This window comes from Canis lupus, chromosome 23 (assembly GCF_003254725.2).
Source record: "Canis lupus dingo isolate Sandy chromosome 23, ASM325472v2, whole genome shotgun sequence".
NCBI classification, from domain to species: Eukaryota; Metazoa; Chordata; class Mammalia; order Carnivora; family Canidae; genus Canis; species Canis lupus.
In genome coordinates this window covers 7,990,627-7,997,727 of record NC_064265.1, presented here as the reverse complement: position 1 = coordinate 7,997,727, position 7,101 = coordinate 7,990,627, and positions in this window count along the sequence as shown.

Below are 7,101 nucleotides of genomic sequence, written 5' to 3'. Positions count from 1 at the left end.
GGTTCAGTAACTGGGTGTCTGGCTGGTTCTTGTAGCACTGGTGCCATTTCTGGGCTCAACAAAGCTTCTGAATAAATAAGTGGGGCACTCAGCAGCAGTATTCAGGGAAATGTATAGCACTAAATGTCTTATATTACAGAGGAAGAACAGAACAGTCAAAAATCAATGACCTCAGTCTCCATCTTAATAAATTGAAAAAAAAAAAAGAGTAATTTGAACTCAAAAGGAACAGAAGAAAAGAAATAATGACCACAGTGAAATTCAGTGAAATACTAAACAAAAAAGAGAGTAAAATCAATGAAACTAAAATTTGATTCTTTGAGGAAAAAAAAAAAGTCTCTACAATTGTTAAACTGGTAGTCAGACTGATTAGGAAAAAGTATAGAAAACACAAATTACCAAGATCAGGAATGACTGAGGTGACATCACCACAGTTTTTACAGATATTGAAAGGATAATTTAGAAATATCATGAACAACTTCAATGTCAGTAAGTTTAACAAATGAAATGAATGCATTTCTTGAAAGACAAAACAAACTGCCAAATCTCATTTATGAAGAAATAGATAACCTGCATAGAGTTATTAAAATTATTTATTTATATTTAAATATTTTATTTATTTATTCACCAGAGGCACAGAGCAGTGGGGTGGGGCGAGGGGATCGACACATAGTTCAAAGGGAAAACAGACTCTTCATAGGAGTCCCCAATGTAGGACTAGATCCCCAGACCCCAGGATCATGCCCTGAGCTGCCAAAGGCAGACACTCTACTGGTGAGCCACCCAGTAATCCCCAAATTTTTTAATTTGTAGTTAAAATCCTCCCTGACACACACAAAAAAATGTTGGCAGTAGCCAGGTCAGCTTGGGGAGGGCAAGTCTATGTTGAGCCCATCACTGTCTCTTTTCCTGCTACCATGGCCACTTTGCAAATGGGTCTATTGACCAAGCACCAGAGTATCTGAGGAAGAGGCCATCTTATGTCCACAGGTTGGGTCATCTTGTCCTGATTATTGAGAGTCTTATCTACAACAGAGACCCTTGGATGAACATTTATGTGGAACATGAATATACTTTGTGGATGGCAAGAAGTCCATCTTTCACTTGACGATCTTGTTCTTTATAAATTCCTGACCAGCGGGCTAGCCTTTAAGTCACTACCAACAAGTCAGGTTAGATCTGTCATTAGCTGGATTTGCAACAGAGTACTGCTCACTGGAGAATGTCCCTTCACTACAAGCTTTTGGAACCACTCCAGAGTGGGCTGTGGCACAACACTTCTGGCTGCTTCTGGAAAAGAAGCCTGTGCTTTCTTTTCCTCCATTAACTGATCTTATCTGTTTCTCTGGAGGGCACAGGCAGAAGAATGTTGGAGGAGATGTAGTCAGGCAATGGCATTGGATACCAAGGAAATCAGATAGTTCACTATGCCTTTGGATCTGCCCAGGACATACCCATTTCTATGTTATAATGGCAGGCTGATATGCCTTTCCAATTTTATGGCTCACTAGACTAAATAATACACAGTTTGTGATAAGTACTTCAGGTTGGTTGAGTCTCCTCATGTCTTTATCCTTTATTACCTGTGCTTTATCCCATGCTACTGCCAGTGATAATTTGCTTATTTGTGATGACACTGCATGTTATGGATTGCCAGGGTTCCATTTCACCAAAATAAGGAGATTCCATGTCCTCCTCATATACATTAGCAACTCAGTTCTGGAATCCTTAATTTTTTCAACAATTCTATATATTATGCAGTGCTCACCACAGTAAGTGGAGTTACCATCTGTCACCGTATGGTTTTATTACAATATTATGGACTGTATTCCCTATACTGTACTTTTCATCTCCATGACTTATTTACTTTATAACTGAACGTTTGTACCTCTTAATCCTCTTCATCTATTTCACCCATCCTCCCACCCACTTCCCCTCTGGCAACCACTAGTTTGTCCTCTGCATTTATGAGTCTGTTTCTGTTTTTTGTTTGCTTTTTTATGTATATATTTTTTAGATTTCATGTATAAATGAAATTATATGGTATTTGTCTTTCTCTATCTGATGTATTTCACTTAGCATAGTACCCTCTAGGTCTATCCATGTAGTCACAAATGGCAAGATCTCATTATTTGTTGTGTCTGAGAAATAGTCCATTGTTTATATATATTCATACTACATCTTCTTTATCCACGGAATCCTATTTAAGACCACTCCTGTTACTAATTATTGTACTAGTCAGGTCTGAAAAGGAAATAAATGGCACACTCAAAATGGATACCTTGAGAAGAATTTGGCCAAAGAGCTTTTTGCAGAGTCATGGTCAGGGGATACGGAAACCAAAAGAAATGTGTAATAGTCCAGGATTCGCAATGTTGGGAGCAAATGACATGACAGAGGCCATGACAGAGCAGGGAGACAGAAGACTATTGGAACCAGAGAAGGTAAGTGAAGGAAAGTACCAGAAAGTAGCTATCAAAGTAGCCTTTGATGGGAAGTTTGACCTTACCAAGCTCATAAGAAGGGAGGTAAGCAAATAAATACCCTAACTTCCATCTCTTCCTACTCTCTGATCTCCTGCTGATACCTCCCTCTGGCCAAGCCCAACAGAAAACCAGAGGGCAAAGGGAGCCTATTGATGTAATCCTTGAAGGTCAATACCCTGAGGCACAGAGCCTGGTAGAGAACAAGGGGAGGAGAGGTGGAGGAGGAGACAGATAACTAACTAGCATACAACCCAAACACGTTTATTTTTTTTTTTTAAGATTTGATTTATTTATTCATGATAGACACATAAAGAGAGAGGCAGAGACACAGACAGAGGAGAACCAGGCTCCCAGGAAGGAGCCCGATGTGGGACTCGATCCCAGGACCCCAGGATCACACCCTGAGCCAAAGGCAGATGCTCCATCGCTGAGCCACCCAGGCATCCCACAACCCGAACAAGTTTAAACAAGCAGGTAATGTACTGGCTCACATATCTGAGAAGTCAAGCTGTAAGGCTTGAAGCAGAGCCTCAAATGAGATCATCAGTATCTGATTTTCCTCCATTCACAGGCTTCATATACAGGCAGGCTCTCCCATTGTGCTCCAGAATGGCTCCAGAAATACACAGCCTTTTTTATTCAAACACAGTAGAATCTATCAAAGGATTCATTGGTCTCATTGACTCTCGTTGGGTCGCATGAAATGCCTGACCCAACAACCATAGTGCTCAGCACTGAGGAAAAGTGCTGCTTGACTTAGATCCCTGTCTGGAGTTAGGACTGAGTGAAATTATGGCACGGAAATTCGATGACTAGGAGGACTGTTGATGTTGCATTGCCAAAACATTTGTACCCTTTATCTCTCTTCCCCAATGTATGAGGCAGATCCATAGGTACAATTTTTTGTACCTATGGATCACCAGGGAATCCTATTAAAGTACAGAATCTGATGAATTATGTCTTGAATGGTGCCTGGGATTCCTTATTTCTAACACATGATGTCAATGCTACTGATCCAGGGACCACACTTTGAGTAGCAAGGTTCTATAGCTACATAGTCCAATATGGTAGCTACCAGCTGCTTGTGTGGCTATTGAGCATTTGAAATGTGGCTAGTCTAAGTGGAGATGTGCTGTAAGTGTATATACGTGCTAGATTTTGAGGACTTAATATGAAAACTAGTTAAAAATCTCATCAATAGTTTTTATATAGAATACATGTTAAAATGATATTTTAGACATATTGGGTTAAATAAAATGTATTTTAAAGTTAATTTCACCTATTTCTTTTTAGTTTTTTAACATAGTTACTGGAGAATTTAAAAATACATGGCTTGTGGCTTGTATGTTTCTGTTGGATAGTGCTAGTCTAGAGTAAGGTAATGAAGTGCATAAGAGTGGTAGTTTTTAAACATGTTCATCTTCAGGGTGCCTGCGTTGCTCAAGCATCTGCCTTCAGCTTGGGTCATGACCCCAGGGTCCTAGAATAGATTTCCATTTCAGGCTGCCTGCTCAGTGGAGAGTCGGCTTGTTCCTCTCCTTCTGCTCCTCCTCCCTGCTCATTCTCTCTCTCTCTCTGAAATAAATAATAAAATCTTTTTAAAACCCCACATTCATTTACACTTATGGATACTCAATCAGAAGAACCTAATACAGCAGGGACCACATGAGACTTGCCTCATGGGTCCCTGCACTTGGCCCACTTCTAAGACCTCAGGACCTCAGAATTAGGTAGTTACAGGCTGTAGTAATGCATGAGTTTAGGATAGGGGTCACCTGAATGAGCCTGGTGAGGTTTGAGGAGATTCTGGGGATCCCAGAATTGCTCCCTCCCAACTAGCAGTCACTTCAACTAGCTGTCACTTCATTTCTCATTTTTTTCTTTTTCTTTTTTTTTTTTTTAAGATTTTATTTATTTATTCACAACAGACACAGAGAAAGACAGAAGCAGAGACACAGGCAGAGGGAGAAGCAGGCTCCATGCAGGGAGCCTGACGTGGGACGATTTCTCATTTTTTATGCAGTTGTCTGAGGCAAAAATTACCACAGTGCTTATCAAACTTCCCTGATCTGTCCTGCACATAACCACTAGACTAATCTCTACACTCGGGTTTAGCCTTTTCCTGCACAGACACATGCACTCAGTTGTAGTCTACATTCCAGGGGCTCCCTCCCTCCCTCCTTTCTTACTTTCCCCAACTAAATTATTCTCTTACTGCTTGAATCTGTGGCCAACAATTCCACGTTTCTTCTTTTTTTTTTTTTAATATTTATTTATTCATGAGAGAGAGAGAGGCAGAGACACAGGCAGAGCGAGAAGCAGGCTCCATGCAGGGAGCCCGATGTGGGACTCGATCCCGGGTCTCCAGGATCACGCCCTGGGCTGAAGGCAGCGCTAAACCGCTGAGCCACCCGGGCTGCCCATATTAAAGCTTATTAAAGAGAGCGGATCCTAAGAGTTCTCATCACAAGGAAAAAAACTCTTTTTTTTAAATCTATATGAGATGATGGATGCCAACTGAACTTACTGTGGTAATCATACACAATGCATGTAGGTCAGTTCATTATGCTGTATACCTTAAACTCACATAGTGCTATGTATGCCAATTACATCTCAGTGAAACGGGGGAAAAACAGGATGGAAAATTAAGCTTAATCATTGTGCAAATTTTTTTACTTCATTTTTATGTTAAATTTTTTAAAAACTTTGATCTTGAAATAATTTTAGATTCTCAGGAAGTTGCCAGAAGAGTACAGGGTAGTTTTTGAACCTCTCATACAATTTCCCCCAATGGATACATCTTAAGTAACTGTGATACAATGTCAAACCAGGAACTTGACATCAGTACAATGTGTGTGTATATAGTCCTTTGCCTCTTTATCACATGTGGAGACCTGTGCAACCACCAGTACATTCTGGATACAAAACTCTTACCTTCAAGATCTCCTTTGGCTACCTTTTTATAGACTACCCACTCCCAGTTCCCAGCAGTCCTAACACCTGATTAATCTATTCTCCATTTCTATAATCTTAGTCATTTTGAGTAGAATTTCATTTTGATTTATTGACAGTGTTTGGAGAGTATTTCTTTGTATAGATATTTACTAAGTACTCAGGACAATATTGTATGTGTATAATTTATCTCAAGTTTACTTGTGTTGACATTGCCAGTTTTAATGCGGTGTCAAAAGTTTCTTCCTTTCAAGTCCCTTTACCTTCCTCTGTTGATAAATAACAGTCTTAATAGTTTCTCTACATAAATTGAGAATCACATCAGACAATGCATGAGTGTGTGGGACAGGGGACTCTACACTGGATCTGTGATCTTTTAAGGAAAGAGGAAATCATAGAGACCACAGAGTCCTCCTCCTGGTCAGCCATCACTTCATTTCTCCTATTCATTGTGCAGTTGCTTGAAGGAGAAATTATAACCATACTTACCAACTTCCCTAATTTAGCCTGCATACAACCGCTAATGCTTTGCTTAAACCATCAGATGTCATTTAGAAAACTCAAACGGGGAAGGAAAGCATATTATGTTAACTTATTTTTACACTTCTTCCTTCTTGATATTCCAAGATTCTAATTTTTTAGTCATTTAATTTCTCTTTCAAAAATTCCCTATAGCTACTTTTTAAGGGTAGGTCTGCTGTTGACAAATTCTTATTGTTTTTCTTCATCTGAGACTGTCTTCACGTCCTTTTCATTCCTGATTCTCACTGGATATAGGATTTTGAGTTGACAGTTCTTTTCTTTCAGCACGTGGAAATCGTGCAAAAAGAAAAGGAAAGGAAAGGAAATATTGTGTCACTTTCTTTCTTTGACCTCTGAAGCTTCCAATGAAAATTTGATGTCATTCAAATTGTTTTTCCATTATAGGGACAGTATCATTTTTCCCTGGCTGCTTTCATGATTTTTTTCTTTGTCTTTAGTTTTCAGAAGTTTGACTATGATCTACCTTGGCATGGATTTGGAGGGGAGTGTCTTGTTTGGGATTTGATCAGCTTCTTGAATCTGTAGGTTTAGGTCTTTTGCTATATTTAGAAATATACTCAGCCACATTTATTTGAATACTTCTAAAATTCCACCTTCTCTCTCCTCTACTTTTGGGATTCCAGTTGATGTGTGGAGCAAAGGTAAAGGAAATTTACATAAAATTAAATCTCCCTATGACTTACAGCTCATTAACAAGTGCTTGGGATGCAAATATTAGATGTTTTCTTAAAGTCCCACAAATTCCTGAGATACTGTTGATATTTTTTCAATCTATTCTCTGTTGTTCAGAGTGGGTGATTTCTATTATTCTATCTTCAAGTTCACTAAATCTTTCCTTTGTCCTTTCCATTTTACTACATCCAAATGGATGAATTTACCTTCATCCAATGAAGTTTTTTTTTCTCACTTTTTTTCAGTTTAAAATTTTCACATTAGTCCTTCATTTCTTTTATTGCTTTATCAAGAATATTTTTTTGTTTGTTTGTTTGAAGTGTTAGTCTAGAGGGACAACAAGATGGCAGCCGAGACAGTGGAACTCCATAAGCGAAGCTTGCTGAACTAAAGCAGGAATGTCTTGCTCATGGTTTGGAGATTAAGGGAATAAAACAAGATTTTATCA